The sequence below is a fragment of the Schistocerca serialis genome, chromosome 5, assembly GCF_023864345.2.
Source record: "Schistocerca serialis cubense isolate TAMUIC-IGC-003099 chromosome 5, iqSchSeri2.2, whole genome shotgun sequence".
Taxonomy (NCBI): domain Eukaryota; kingdom Metazoa; phylum Arthropoda; class Insecta; order Orthoptera; family Acrididae; genus Schistocerca; species Schistocerca serialis.
In genome coordinates, this window is record NC_064642.1 from 520239791 (window position 1) to 520252710 (window position 12920).

Sequence of the window (12920 nt, forward strand, 5' to 3'; positions counted from 1 at the left end):
TTGCAGTAGGAATGTGATAACAGCATGAGGTGTCACTGACCCTTTTTTAAGAAAGATTATGATGAGATGTTGGTGAGGGCAAACATTCATCTGACATCCACTATAAATCCACAATGGAAATAAGAAAACACGACTCTTGTCTTAAGAAGCCAACAAAGCTGCTGGTTCACCGTCTGTCTGACCAATTTAGACAGAATATCCATGTCAGTGAGGGCATCTTCAACTGTCCATCTCATACATATTTCTACCCAGACTCAAGACTGTGACAGTCATGATTTCCCTCCATTGGGTTGGGTACTGTCCCCTCACACCAGATGTGATTAAAGTCAGTAAAAGTTTGGTGTCAATAATCCACAGATAGATGATTTAGCATCTGACTGTAGATTATATCAGATCATTGTGATGTGTAATGGCCAAGGGCAAGAGTGCTATTTATTGAAAAGGGCATTATATGAAGAGGCATGTGTTTTTCACAAAGCGCGAAATCACAAAATTTTTACAAATTCTGCTCTGAATGCGAAACCATTTACCTTTACGCAAAATCGCACAATAATCGACAGAACTGCATGGAATCACATCATTTGAAGTTAATGGTGGTAACTCAATTCGAGTTATGACAATAAAATCCAAATATCAAGGACAATCGATTCTTCACCACTTCATTGTATATCAGTACCTTATATTGTATCAAGTCCTGCTAACTTCATTTCCTGTGCAAGGCAGAAAGACATTCAACAATGTCCAGTGCATTTTTTGATCTGGCCTTGCATTGTGTGTTTGAAACTGTTGCTCATCCCATCAGTGCATTCAGATTTTTTTTTTAAATTTTTTGTGCTGCAGTTTATCACTATAGTGGTGACAGTTTTTGCTCAAGAAAAATAATTTCCATCAGAAGGATTTTACGTGTTTGACAAAATTAGAAAGATACTTAGGTGCAAATACTGCAATGTGTGAATTGAGTGACACAGAAAGGACACATTCCTAGAACATATTAATAACAGTTTTTCCCATAAGAAGAACAAGAAGGTGGCAGTAACGATTAACGAGGTCAGATTTCAAAAGACAAGTTATTCTCGCAGACGTCAGTGTAATGGCAAAACGAGTGAAAACCGAAAAGGAAAAATTCATTTTATCAACAACTGCAGCTTTCATTGTAGCTAACATTCCATTGGAAAAAGCTGATCACCTAAAGCTGAGAGATGGATGAACAGGTATAAATCAGGTTTGTGCAATAGGACATTGCACATTGCACATTGTTGAGTTTAACTTATATCGGTGCTGGTTTCATTGCTGGGCTTCAGATCAGCAATCTTCCTTATGTTATTAAAAATAGAAGGACATGGTTTTATGTAAGGAAATATTTCAGGGAAGGAAAATAATTCCTTCATGCTTGCTTAGAACCCACCATCTCACCTCAAAATGTTTCTTACTTTTATGACAAGAATGAAGCAGACACCTTGTGAATCAGCAATATTTAGACTTTCTGTTCTACAAACTGTCACACGGCAGTAATTTTAAAATGTAGAAATAGAGTGACATTCTCAACCTAACCAAACTGTCACGCATAAGGATTTTATAATGTTTACAGCATGAAATTTTGGGATGATGTACCAAAGCTGGCAACCCTCTATTTACGTGTGCACGAGTCGGCCACGATGGTGCGTGATTGCCGCATGGTTCCTATGTAGGCAATCAGAAGCCCCACCATTGAAGCAAAACCCATATTTTTTCATGATATCACTTACTTCATTTACGTGGGGACTGGAATAAAATTGAATATGCTTTCAGTACACTGTACGTTAATTATCATTATAATATTAAGCATGGCAAAATATGAGAACTAGTGAACTGAAATCATTGAACACAAAAGCAATCGCAGACGCAATGTGTGCGGCACAAATGACAACTGAACATAGGCAGTTGCATTTCAGACAGATTTCAGTACCCCGTGGAAAATTAGTAGCCATGTGGTTATGCTCTTTTTTCAGTTCAATGATATTTAGGCTTATGCTGGGTACATTATTCATTTCAAAGACATGGAAATTAATAATTTAATTCCTTAAATGGTGTTAAATAGCACTCTAATATCATGTTTATTGACATTTTTAAGGTGCTGGAAACTTGGTTTCAGCTGGAAGACTGTGGGTAGGTTCTGTGCCTCGAATCATCATAGAGGAGAAGGAAAGATCAAAAGAAGCTGTTAAAGATGAGAGAGTTTCAGTTTTTTGTGACGAAATGATGGCCAGAAAAAAGCAGTGTGTGTTTGTGGTTCTGATAAACGTACTTAGTTGTGGTGATGGAACAGTTCAGAAATTGTTTTCTGGGCGAGTGAAAGATATTGAAAATTCAAATTCTACAGAAAGTTCACAAGCAATTATAAGTGTAATTCAGAAACTTTAAATTCAGTACTGAAACATAGTTTCTATAACTTCACATTCAGTCTGTTATACAATTCCAGACGCAATTCCAGATTTAATTCCAAAAGTGTTAGTATGAACACAGTGCTAGATTCATAAATTAAATCTGGTGGGCACTGTGTGGGCTGTGGAACTTTGTGATTGTGTTGTGCAGGCAAAACACATCTCCTTTAATACCCAAAAGAGAAAGCATGCATATATTCAATTCTTAAATAAAAAATATGAAAGTCAACACACAAAAGCTCAACTTTTCCCTATTCCTGTCATCACCAGGTGGAACTCATGGTTTAAAAGTAACGAGTACCTTGGAAAATATCTCAACGATACAGTAGAATTCATTGAAGTTGTTGAAGAAGCGAGTGTTGCTGTGAACTATTTTAAAATCTTGACCTCTAATGAAGAAAAGCATAGACGATTCAGTGCCTAACTATTTTTCTTGTTGAGCATTGCTCTAAATGCTGCAATTTGCTGCTGACAGAGAGCTCCACGATACCATTAATTAAAGTGCAATAATCCAAGCTTAGAGACCTCTCAAAGAGCTTTAAATTACTAATAGGATGCATTCTCTTTCTTTCTTTCATATTTTGGCTTCTGTTTGCACAATGAGTGGTATGATAACTACATCACCATGCATAATTTTAACACCATTTCAACGCCAGTGTATGGAAGGACATGGGGAGGGGAAGTGTAGCAGCTTGTGCCACTGAATTCACCTTCACAATTGGATTTTTTTCTTATCTGGTTTCTTCTTTTTATTGTTATTCTCCTTGTGGAGATTTATCTCTTGTTTGGATGGGGGAACTGGGGTGTGTATCTGGAAGGAAATATGATCAAATAATTCTGTTGCTCATACCCTGTGTCTCCAAACATTGGCCGAATTGTGCTTTGTGGGAGCATTAGTCAGCCGAGTAGGCGTAGAAGAATATATCTCTCAACAGCACGGTGGCAACTGAGTGGGACTCTCTTCCAGCCATCATTACAGACCATCTGCCATAGTCCCACCCACTCAGACCAGAGGCTCTCCCCATGGGTGCCACTCTACCAGAGCAACAACTTGCTTGGTATAGTAGTCACTGCCAGGAGTGCCTGTACCATGACTCAGTAGGCACATACAACTTGTCATGCAAAGGGGAGTTTTCAGCCTTGGCAAAAATACAGCAGTATCTTGCACAGTCAGAGGGGTAATGAGCTTGTAAATCATTCCACTTTAATTCCTCTATATGCATAATTTCACATCATGTATACATACAGTAATGGGTCCTCCTACCAATATATTCACAAAACATTATATTTGTTTGTTTTAAGGGTCAGCTACCAATCGTTGCCCCAAGTGTCGATCCTCCACAGGTCTCCCTGTGTTTAACTATAATTCTGTACTGTTACGGTTTGTTTATATACAACAGCATTATTCATCGACAGCCTTATGGAGCTTCATACACTACTTACTACATTATTTACATGTAATGTGATGAGTAATTGTCATGTTCTCCTATGGGATACATCTAAAGTTACCTTCATACCCGAAAATTTTACTGCATTAAGTATGAAATGTTGTGTTGTATTTGCTAGGAACTTTCTCACCCAGCAACAAAGGTGGTCTAATATTCTACAGATTGGTGCTTTGTTTCATTAGGTGACAATGCGAAACAGTCAAACACCTTCTGGAAGTCAGGAAGACAGCATCACTGCCTGGACGTCAGTATCTATTTCCTTCTGAATCTCAGACGACTAGATCACACACAATTATTGTTTGTGGAATCTGTGCTGATTTCTACAGAAGAGATTATTGGTTGCTACAAACATTACTATACAAACGCATAAAACAGGTTCCAAAATCCTTGAACAGATAAATATCAGTAATATGGGCATACAGGTGCGTGCGTGTGTCATCAAAACCAATCACATTTCATCTGTCTGACAATTTTTTGTGATTCTCTATCTAGCACCACTTATTTTCATGCATGTCATTTTGGTGTTCACGTAACAAAGAGGAATCACAGTACAATCTTGCTCCATGAAACAATTTTGGAAAAAGGAATTTGATAAATTGGCCACTCTGTCATCCTCTGTTTCAATGCTATCATGGTCCCTGAGTGTCTGGACATATGACTCAAATCCATTTACTGATTTCATTTTTGCTAGACTGGGACTTAAAACTTAACTTTCATATTAACTGAAGGCTTCATGCATGACTTTTCTTATGCTAATTTTGGCTTTTTTTTTTCTTTATTTTGCAAAAGAGCGTTTGGTTACATTTGTCCCTAGTTTTGAAGCTCTCCTTTTTCCTTTAGACCAACTCATATGGCTACTGAACAACAGCATGTCTTTCTCATTCCTCACAACTTTGCAACAAACATTATCTATGGTACATTGAACAATCCCCTTGAAATTTGTTGTTTATACTCAACATTTTGAGTCTCTGAGATGAATGGTTGATACTAACTGCACAGGGAATCTGAAATTTTATTACACATACTACGCAAAAATGTCTTCCTTCCATTTGTAAAAAAAGATATTTACATCCTTATGGCCGATTGCACCAACGTCGGTCAAAAAGCATGATAACCAAGGTCCCGCGATCATGGTTAAAAGTAAATCGCGTTTAAAATGTTTCTACAGTGCACCAACGTTAATCGCTGGTCAGCAAACCGTCGTCAGCTAACTGTGCATTTGACCGCGGTAAATTCTCTACATTGCAATGGAACGTGCCCTGGCGACGCAAAGATGTTAGTAAACATGAAATTGCATAGATAATCGCTGGTGCCACATTATATCTTTGCTGTTTTTTCCATCGACAAGCAGAAGTGTGCGTACGTACCTCGGTACCTATTTCTGATCTGTTGGTTTCTTTTTTGGAGAATAAAAGAAGAACACCAAATTTCTCGAAGTACGAGATAGATGTACTTCTTGAACTGGTGGGTGCTAATGCATCTGTTCTTGAAAATAAGAAAACCGACGGCTGTAGCTTAAAAGAAAAACAGGCAATGTGGACCCATGTGGAGGCGCAATTTAATTCTACTCCTGGTAAGTTTACTCATAAATGAATAACTTTTCTAGGTTCATCGTAAGCGTAGGATATAGCACACACTGGCTTTTAGTTTGAAATTTGAAAGTGTTATTGGCGTACCACTGAAATACGTGATAGGACTATGTACGTTTACGGTTGGAATTGTTTTGTTAGTTTTAAATTTAAAATCCAATGCCGTGCTACTGTTAACTAAATATTATGTGACTAACGGAAGCTTTTATGTCGAAAATTGTGAACATACGTTTCTCACTTAGCCCTGTGCCGTATTCTTCATATATGCCTATACCACTTTCTTTTTAATGAACTGATATGTAAACAAAAGCCATATACAGACCTTAGATTTTTTATTGCAGTTATAAGTTAAGAGCCTCAGAATGCAAAATGGACTTATGAATGTAAATAATATAAGAATTATTTTATGGTACTACAAACTACAACATTTATTTAATTTCAGGTGTGACAAAAAGATCCTGTGACAGGCTGAAAACCTGTTATGAAAACATGAAAAGAAGACTTCAAAAGACCTTGCAGAAGATGAGGTGGAAGTGTATAAAACAGGTGGGGTGAAGCCTACCCAAAAAACGAAGATCCATGATTGGGCTAAACTATTAGAAATTGTTGGTTCCTCAATGAAACCGTTAACAAATGCATACGATTCCGATGCACAGTTTAGCATGATTGTGGATGTCGTCAACATTGAGTGCAGTGCAGTGCAGTGAGAACACACCGCCTGCTTCAGCTGTAGAGTTAGCAGAGTGCACACAACCTAGCACTTCCCACACACCTGTCGTAATACAAAGTAAAGAGACTCCAAAGAATGTTCTGGTGGATGTCACCCAGCTGCAATCTGTTTCACAGTCTCCTGATCAACCCAATGAAAACATTTGCATGCCGAAAAATACATGGCATCATCGCAGGATGCCTGCAAAACCAAGGCCATCGGTTTCGGGAACAGTAATCTAAAATGTGTGCAAGAAGAGAGTGGAACTACTGGAGGCCCAATAACACATGATGAAGGCAGAGCACAAGAAGGAGCTGAGGATTAAAAATTTAAAGATTCTGGCCATGAAAGAAAAACTAAAATACTGGAAGAAGAAAAATGCCAGTGACACGTGACTTTTTTTCCTGTGACAGTGAATTTTTGTAATTTTTTGTGCTGTGTTGTATTCTATCTATTGTATTAAAGTTGTCTCACAGTTCAAATTGTTTCTCTGTGTTTGTCCTGTTAGTGATACTGCTACTATCCTAGTTGTTGTCTGTCTAATACCTGCTTACAGCTTGCTTGGTCTGGACTAAGTTTCATCCAATCACTTAAAATTAGAATTACTTCATATATAAAAACAGATTAGCAACACTGCAGTTTACACAAGAAAGCTACATGTCAGTTGCAGGCCTGCAGCCATAACATCAGGTGCCAATTTCTACTTAAATGACTTAACAATGAGGCAGACTGTTAATGAAACAAAATAATAGTAATAAAGCATCCTTGTTACTCTAACTTTGGAATGAACATATGTACTGCAACAGTTATATACATGAGGCCCAATGTTATCATGTTTTGCATTATTTGTACCAGAAATATCCTAACATATTAAATTATGAGGGAAAGTGCTTCAAATCATAACTTTGTGCATGCCATTTTCCTAGCAATACTCTGCACCTGGTAATGTTTATAATGAGAACCCATATCTTTTATGACAATACAATTTGAAGTGAGGCATTTTGAGAAATACATTGCTGTGGTGGGTTCTCTTTTCTGCAAAAGTAAGCATAGCATATGTGGCTTTCCTAGCCACACCAAAGGTAATGTGTGTGGTGGAAACATATAACATTTATCATAACAGTATTTGTAGAGAGGCATTATTGAGTAATACATTGCTAATGTGGACAGTAGTGAGATTAGCATTGTGTGGCTTTTCTAGCAATACTCTGCACATGTTAATGTTTATAATGTCAGTCCATAACTTTTATCACAACAAAATTTGTAGCAAGATATTTTCAGTAATGCATTCCTATGATGGGTCACTGTTTTCTGCAATAGTAATCATAGCATGTGTGGCTTTCTTAGCAATACTCTGCACCTGCTAATGTTTATGATGGCAACCCATAACTTCTGCCACAACTGTATTTGCAGTGAGGCATTTTTCAGTGGCACTATGCAATGACAAGGAATTCCCTTGTGTAAAGGTGAGCATTAAATATGTGAAAAAACTGCATCAATATCAGTGACAGAGTGAGTTTTCCTCAGTAATAACTTAAAGTATGACACTTCGTACCGTCAACCCACAGCATTACGGTTCTGCTTTCATATCTTCCGAAGTAGCACACTCCTTAACTAATTATTGCTCTTGCACTGATCCCCAAAGTATTAGACATTTCTGACAAAATTCCATTGCCTTTTGTAGCAATGAGAACTTGTTTTTGGTGGCAATTTCTAAACACAAATTTTTCTTCAATTTCATGTATTTCTTTAATACTATACAGTTGTACATAATATTGTGTAAAGTGCTGCTACACGCATGACTGACTAGAATTAACAATGTAATTCAATACTTTGCACAACCTTATAGCCACACACACTTATGTTTGAAGAAAATCATATTGTAAACAAAGAGTAGTGATTAATATGGAAACAATTTAACAAATAAACAATCCCAAACTGACATTTTATGTTATTACACAAATGATTATTTATTTTGTGCCTATGTGTTTACTGCATATTCACAAGTTTAGGCTAATCTAGGTGATAAGACTGCATTAATACTGAGCAGAAGTGCAGTAAAATAATCTCTAAACTGAAAGGTTCTACTAATAAAGAATGTGCTCTTAATATTGCAAAACTGTTGGACATTCACATATTTGCTGTTACAGTAGAAAATTTAAGAGATATTTAGGATCTTTAGTGAACATAATACAGAAATATCCATTATATTTTATTCCACTCGCTATTCATCTCACACTCTCTAAATGTAATGGAGTCATTTGTTCTCAAATTTAAGTACATACCCAGAAACTGAACATGTATATAAATAACAGAGTACTGTATTGAATATAATAGAGGGAAACATTCCACGAGGGAAAAATTTCGGCTAGTTCTGATAACTTTCCTTTATTTCCATTTCCGTTTTTCCCACATCACTGATAATTTTTAGCCGCTTCCCACAGGTTTTAACGTCATTATTTCTTGGCCAGACAATTGTTAGCCTCATTTTCATAATCTGCCACCACAAAACCACTCCTTTTAATACATTTACACACAGTTTTTTCGAAATTTTCCCGAATTTCTCCATCCTTTAACGTGTTTTGGCGACAACACAACCACCTAACCTTTGTGCACATCATTGTCTACCAACCCAAGTTCACCACAGGATCAACATAGCCCAGCTTTAACCAACACTTTTTCGCCTTTTTTCACAACAGATCTCCAGTTACTTTCTAGTTCACCTTTATCTCTCCCCATATATTTTTATTTTCATTTTCATTTTAGCCTCATGTTACACTTTCCACCTTCTAATACCATGTCACCCTCACAACCTCCCCACAACAACCCCATTAAGTTTTATTTACATTCCCTCCGCAAACATGCCTTCACTCTAGCCAGATTACGCTCGCATATTTTATTTTCTCAGGCTTGTCTGACATTTGGCATTACCCCCAAAGGCCTCACACTTACAGTTTCCATCTCTGGCTGCAACCCTTCTTTCCATCAGTCCCTATACCAGTTCCAAACTGAACAATCCGTTGCCCTCACCCACCTAATCCTTCTCCTACACATCAACTCAGCCAATGAACACACCCGTCAACTCCTATCCTTAATAAAAGTCCTCAATCTTTCCTTTCCCACATCCACACCGGTTGTTCAGAGCATCCTCCTACAGGCCAACCCCAAATTAGAACAGCACGCCACCCTTCACCTCAAAAAACTATCCAATCTCCTGGTTTCCCACCTGCGGAAAGGCAACTCACTCACCCTTCACAAACTTTCCAGCAAACCTCAACCTCCTCTCATTGCACACAAACCCAGTCTCTCCCATCTACTCAATCTCCCACTTCCAGCTCCACTCCCTCCAAAACCTCAAAATTCCAATCAACACAATCTGGAACCACAACACCCTAATTCAGTAGTTAACCTTTCCTCCAAACCTCTCTCCCAATCCGAAACCTCTGTCCTATCCAAAGGCCTCACCTTCAGCCCCACTCCCAGATTGAACCAAACAGCCCTCGTCAAAGATTTACTGTCCTACATTTGTACTCTCTGCTGGAAATATCACTTTGCCACGAAGAAAAATGATCCTAATCCTACTCCTAATGATCCAACTCCCCAAGACACTACCCAAATTGAACCCTGCCTGGAACAGTTCCGTCCTCTGTCACAGCGGGACCCACCTCCTCTTCCTCAAAATCAACCTCTCCAAACCCTCCAGAAATTTCTGACTTCCAGCCTTGCCTCTCAATCCTTCTTAAAAAACCTTAATCCTACTCCCAACATCACCACTGCTGAAGCCCAGGCTATCCGTGATCTGAAGGCTGACCGATCCATTGTCATTCTTCCGGCAGACAAGGGTTCCACGGCCGTGGTACTTGATCGTCGGGAGTATGTGGCTGAGGGACTGCGCCAGCTTTCAGACAACACCACATACAAAGTTTGCCGAGGTAATCCCATTCCTGATGTCCAGGCGGAGCTTCAGGGAATCCTCAGAACCTTAGGCCCCCTACAAAACCTTTCACCTGACTCCATCAACCTCCTGACCCCACCAACACCCAGCACCCCTACCTTCTACCTTCTTCCTAAAATTCACAAACCCAAACATCCCGGCCGCCCCATTGTAGCTGGTTACCAAGCCCCCACACAACGTATCTCTGCCTACGTAGATCAACACCTTCAACCCATTACATGCAGTCTCCAATCCTTCATCAAAGACACCAACCACTTTCTCGAACGCCTGGAATCCTTACCCAATCTGTTACCCCCGGAAACCATCCTTGTAACCATTGATGCCACTTCCTTATACACAAATATCCCGTACGTCCAGGGCCTCGCTGCGATGGAGCACTTCCTTTCACGCCGATCACCTGCCACTCTACCTAAAACCTCTTTCCTCATTACCTTAGCCAGCTTCATCCTGACCCACAACTTCTTCACTTTTGAAGGCCAGACATACCAACAATTAAAGGGAACAGCCATGGGTACCAGGATGGCCCCCTCGTACACCAACCTATTCATGGGTCGCTTAGAGGAAGCCTTCTTGGTTACCCAGGCCTGCCAACCCAAAGTTTGGTACAGATTTATTGATGACAACTTCATGATCTGGACTCACAGTGAAGAACAACTCCAGAATTTCCTCTCCAACCTCAACTACTTTGGTTCCATCAGATTCACCTGGTCCTACTCCAAATCCCATGCCACTTTCCTTGACGTTGACCTCCACCTGTCCAATGGCCAGCTTCACACGTCCTTCCACATCAAACCCACCAACAAGCAACAGTACCTCCATTATGACAGCTGCCACCCATTCCACATCAAACGGTCCCTTCCCTACAGCCTAGGTCTTCATGGCAAACGAATCTGCTCTAGTCCGGAATCCCTGAACCATTACACCAATAACCTGACAACAGCTTTCGCACCCCGCAACTACCTTCCCGACCTGGCACAGAAGCAAATAACCAGAGCCACTTCCTCATCCTCTCAAACCCAGAAACTCCCACAGAAGAACCACAAAAGTGCCCCACTTGCGACAGGATACTTTACGGGACTGGATCAGACTCTGAATGTGGCTCTCCAGCAGGGATACGACTTCCTCAAATCCTGCCCTGAAATGAGATCCATCCTTCATGAAATCCTCCCCACTCCACCAAGAGTGTCTTTCCGCCGTCCACCTAACCTTCGTAACCTCTTAGTTCATCCCTATGAAATCCCCAAACCACCTTCCCTACCCTCTGGCTCCTACCCTTGTAACTGCCCCCGGTGTAAAACCTGTCCCATGCACCCTCCCACCACCACCTACCCCAGTCCTGTAACCCGGAAGGTGTACATGATTAAAGGCAGAGCCACGTGTGAAAGCACCCACGTGATTTAACAACTGACCCGCCTACACTGTGACGCATTCTATGTGGGAATGACCAGCAACAAACTGTCAATTCGCATGAATGGACACAGGCAGACAGTGTTTGTTGGTAATGAGGATCATCCTGTGGCTAAACATACCTTGGTGCACGGCCAGCACATCTTGGCACAGTGTTACACCGTCCGGGTTATCAGGATACTTCCCACTAACACCAACCTATCCGAACTCCGGAGATGGGAACTTGCTCTTCAATATATCCTCTCTTCCCGTTATCCACCAGGCTTTAATCTCCGCTAATTTCAAGTTGCCGCCACTCATACCTCACCTGTCATTCAACAACATCTTTGCCTCTACACTTCCACCTCGACTGACATCTCTGCCCAAACTCTTTGCCTTTGAATATGTCTGCTTGTGTCTGTATATGTGTGGATGGATATGTGTGTGTGTGTGTGTGTGTGTGTGTGTGTGTGTGTGTGTGTGTGTGTGTGTGTGTGTGTGTGTGCGCGCGCGAGTGTATACTCGTCCTTGTTTGTGTGTCTATCGACTTGCCAGCGCTTTCGTTTGGTATGAGTACTGTATTGCTTTCACAACCAATGTGATGCAACAAATGTATCTTTAATAGTGAATTATCAACAGTTCCACACTAAAAAAAAATATCTCAGAAAAGCAGCAGCTGGGTAATTGTCTGTAGGCAGAACATCCTATCCCTGGCACGCCAGAAACTCAAATTTCGCATCACACACCCAGTTCAGTGAGTACTTTTATGTTCGCTAGACAGCAGAAACAAAATAGATTACATGCTGAAATAATCTGAAAAATTGAAAATACGGCGAAATCCCATAACTATAATAACAATTTTTCATTATGAACAATGTCTGAATTTATGTTAGCTTATCGGAAATGTTCATTAATTATAGCACGGCGAACTGTTCTTCCAGTTAATGTATCATCATGATACATCTGCTGTCCAGATAGCAAGGGTTCGTTATCTTCAATGTTGTGGCATCTTTCATCACGTAACTGATTTAAAAGTCAAGAAATTTCTGGATCGTCTGGTAGTTCTTCACTGCTTGTACTCCTCGCAGTATTATGTAAGACAGCAGTACCCACAATTATTAACACTGCTTTCTGTAGATTACATCTTATTCCTACAGATAATATGGGAAGTCTTCTCTTCCACATACCATATTTTCTCCCAACAGTGTTTCTAGTTTTAATATGAGACCTGTTATATCGATGCTCTGCTTCATTTTACGGATTTAAAAGTGGAGTTAACAAGTAGGATCTACATGCATAACCACTATCTCCCAATAAGTGACCTTGTGGTATTTCTCCGTTTTCAAATTGAGCTCTGCGAGCACAGTTGAGAAATATGGTACTGTCACGCACAGAGCCCGGCCATCGTGCGAC

At 40.0% G+C, this 12920-nt stretch overlaps 1 protein-coding gene across 1 annotated transcript in view; it reads right to left on the reverse strand.

Moving 5' to 3' along the window:
- LOC126481187 (uncharacterized) overlaps positions 1-12920 on the reverse strand; it is a 402240-nt gene that overhangs the window by 277649 nt on the left and 111671 nt on the right. The gene's annotated exons all lie outside the window — the stretch shown is intronic.